At 40.8% G+C, this 4047-nt stretch overlaps 1 non-coding gene across 1 annotated transcript; it reads left to right on the top strand.

The window, feature by feature from the left end:
* Positions 1-2913: 2913 nt before the first annotated feature.
* On the top strand, positions 2914-3019 carry LOC118481526. The gene has a single exon (XR_004865735.1). It is a non-coding gene; the product is annotated as a small nucleolar RNA R71 (small nucleolar RNA).
* Positions 3020-4047: the final 1028 nt, after the last annotated feature.

Here is a 4047-nt window from a genome sequence, read left to right as displayed (position 1 = left end):
ATAAATGCGGGATTAAATTATACTTTATAACCGTTAAGGGTTGTCCTACGGACTACCCGTCACATCCCCACACTTAACCGTTGCTTGCCCCCAAGCAACTCGTCCAAAACTACTAATAACACCTCAAGCGATCAACATGAATCAAGCAAACAAATGTCCTCATTTTACAAACTTTTCTTAAACCCCGCATAACACACCTCTCACAATGACTCTCCTCTTGGTGACAAATAATGCTAGCAAAGATGAGCTAGAACACACTTAAAGGCAAATGGGTCGCTGAACAATAATAAGCTTGTACTCAAATCGGTCCTTCGCCTAAAGAATTTGCTAAACATGCATGCGAATCAAAGGGACTTAAAGGTTGTAACACGGTAGGGCAAATGGGTAGGAAATGGGAATACATATGCGAAGTAGCTAACGATTCAACTCGGTCTTTTATTTCTAACTAAAACAAAACATTAAAAACTATATACAAACTACCTCATTCATTTTTTTTTTCATTTTTCATTGTTTTTTCTCTTTTTTTTCTTTTTTTATATCTCTTTTTTTTCTTTTTTTTCGATTTAATAAACATAACAAACAAGCATACTAGAACAAGATGATTATACTAATAGACCGGGTCAAATATGGGTTAATTTTTTAAGAGAAAGTAGGCACGGGTTAACAAAAGATCGGCTCAAAGCTCAAATGGGCTACTAAAGTCCAAACCCCCGCCCCTCTCGCTACCATGCTCATATATATAATTTATGAGGTCCAACCCCCCAGATCCCACACTCACACTCACCAAGACGAGGCTACCTAATTGCCCTAATCCTTTTCACATGCATATCAAGCTAAGGCCTCAAACCGCATTCAAGCACAAGTTCTAATGCACCACCACCCATTTCCACTCTCATCAAGAAAAAATGTATTCTAATAAATTCAAGTAGTGGCTCAACTCTCACCAAGAAAGAACAAGGGGATATGGGTTGCCGGTGTGTCATGCAATTTAATACTCAACTGTTCAATTTGGACCATTTTTCGCTTGATTTTTAAAAGATTCACAATTTTTTTTTTAAAATTTCCCCTCATCCCCACACTTGGGATACATTGTCCCCAATGTATGGTTTTGAAGGGAAAGATCGCTCCAAACACACCAATTTTTTTTTTATTTTTTATTTTTAAACAAAAGCAAACAAACTAACTACCAAAATTTCAAAGCTAAAGAACATAACAAGACTAAGGAAAGAGTACATTGACCTGGTGAAGTTGACACAACAGATGTTGTAGACAATCCGACTTCCTATCACCCCCTTCACACAAATATCCGCACATCTTCCCCACACTTGAATGTCGCCATGGCCCTAAAACATAGAAAAAAATAAAAACAGCAAGATCAATGTAAAACCCCGGGTTGCCTCCCGAGCAGCGCTAAGTTTCGAGTCTTCAGCTAGACCATGCCACCCCATTTATGGTGGCTCAAAGAATCGGTTCCTATCACCTCCCCCACTGTAGCTTGTCATTGGTTGAAATGCATCCATCAAATGTCCATTCGGTGGATAGTCAACTACATTCCTGCTCGAACCTTCATACTTCTTTTCACACCCCGGTGGTTTGTTTGTTTTTATTCTTTGATGCACACTTTTCAGATGGTCACTAGACTCTCTACTCTTCTCTTCAATAGATTCATAACTAATCTCCCTAGTGTGAACATCAAAGTACAACTTACGGTTCTTTTTGGTCATGGTAATGATCCCGTCTCTACAGTTGATTTGAGCACTCTCCGTATAAAGAAACGGTTGACCTAAAATTACCCTTTGTTGTGATGCCAATTTGGTAGAGGCATAATCTAGGACCAGAAAATCCACCGGGTATTCGAATTCTCCCAACCGAATCATAACATTCTTAACTATTCCCCGTGGACGCCTCCAACTTTCATCCGCCAAACTCACCATGGTGTCTGCATCTTGAAGCAGACCAAAATCATACATATCATATAAGTCACCTGGTAACACACTCATGCTCGCCCCATAATCCAATAATGCATGAGGTATTTTTAGTTTCCCCACTCGGATAGGCACGATTGGCGCTCCATGCTCCTTGTCCGTTTCAACCTTGGCATCCCTTCCTATACCTGCACTCACTTGACAAGAAGAAGTAAGAAATGTTTCATTATTAGGAACGGTGCTTACCACATTGATATTAACGCTTTTTATGTTCTTGGGATTTGTCACCGTGTCACTTTGTAGTTGGCCTTTTGCTTTCTTCAATATTGCCACAACACTCGCAAGTTGACTCATTTGGGTAGTCAACGACTGAATTGCTTTATCACGGATTTCGTCTTTTTGAATGCGAGCATCATCAAGCTGATTCCTTCGTTGCATCTCAATTTGCATTGCCTTCAACATCTCCATTACTTCGTTTCCACCCGAAAAGCTTTGATCCGTTTGATATTGCCTCTGAAATCCTTGGTTTCCTTGGAAGTTCGGGTTGGCTTGATTTGACGAATTCCCGTATCTAAAGTTCAGGTGATTTCGTAAACCGGGGTGGTAAGTATTGGAATTAATGTTGTAATTTCTACCACCCCCGCCTTGCCCTTGCAATGCATTCACCTCCTCATATTGCCCTTCCACTCCTTGGCAATTTTCAGCCGCATGCCCTATCTCATTACAAAGCACACAAACATTATAAATTTGATTAGAAGTTTGAACATTACCATCGTCTACCGCGTGCACTTGAGTTCGGGTAATGGCCGGTCGTGCTCTCCTTGATGCTTGAGCTTTTCTTTTTGATGTGACCGCCATTCGTTCCAAGAATTCCCAATCGTCATGCTCATAATTCGTGCCAAAAGTGCCATTCGTGATAGACATTAAGTCATGAGCATCTTCGGCACATAACCCCTCATGAAAAGCATTCATCAACTCCCATAGCTCTATCCCATGATGAGGGCAATTCTTTATCATCATGTTAAACCGTTCAAATGCCTCATGGAACATCTCACCTTGTAGTTGTTGGAAACTTCTCAACCCTTTTCTAGCATCATTTGTCTTTTGGGGGGTATAAAATTCATCCAAAAAGATTTGTTGCATTTCCGCCCATGTATAGATAGATGCCGAAGGTAGGGTGTAAAACCATTTTTTCGCCGTATCTTCCAAAGAGAATTGAAATAATACCAATTTGACATCATCAGCCGAAAATCCTTGACTCCCAAGAGTGTTGCAAATCGAATCATAAGCCTCCAAATGAAAATAAGGCTCTTCCGTTGCTAGACCTTTATACTTTGGTAAACTTTGTAACGAACTGGTTCGAACTTCGAACGTCCTCCCTTGGTCATTGTGAGGAATAACTACCGGTGAAGGATTATGAGTAATCACCGGTCTAAAATGTGCTTCAATACTTCTAGCATGTTCTCGAAGATGTCTTCTTCGCACACCCAAACAAACTCTTGGACGTATAGGACCCATTGGTCTTTGAACTTGCATGCGTGGAGGCCCAAATTGTTGTGGAGGTGGTTGAAATTGATGTTTGATTGGTGGTTGTTGAATTGGCCTTTGGAATTGATGTTGTGCATTTTGTGGACGAACTTGTTGCAAGGGCATAGGATGTTGCAATTGTGACCCTTGTGACCGAACATGTTGTACCCTAACCGGTAACCTACCTGTGTCTTGAATTCTTTGCAATGGTTGATTTTGTTGAATCAGTCCTCCTTGAGGTCCCAAATTACCTCCATCACCCTCATAATAAAATCCATCTTCGTCATATCCCCCATACTCTTCTTCATACCCCTCATTGTATCCATCTCCTCCTATACCCGAAGATTGTCCAAATGGAAAAGATGAATATTGATAACCCGGTTCGTTCGGTGGTCGATATGTAGAAGTAGCATGAACTACGGTTGAATTTGGTGGTATTGAATAGGTGGAAGATGATTGACCCGTATGTGGGAAGAAATGGGAAAATGGTGGAATTGTAGTAGACGGGCTAAAGGTAAGTGTAGGTTCAACTTGGGTAGTAAAAGGTAGTGTAGTGTTGGTTGGTGTAACATCATGCGGTGGAGTAAGGTCGGTA

This window comes from Helianthus annuus, chromosome 8, assembly GCF_002127325.2.
Source record: "Helianthus annuus cultivar XRQ/B chromosome 8, HanXRQr2.0-SUNRISE, whole genome shotgun sequence".
In the NCBI taxonomy this organism is placed as follows: Eukaryota; Viridiplantae; Streptophyta; class Magnoliopsida; order Asterales; family Asteraceae; genus Helianthus; species Helianthus annuus.
This window is presented reverse-complemented; position numbering and strand designations above follow the sequence as displayed.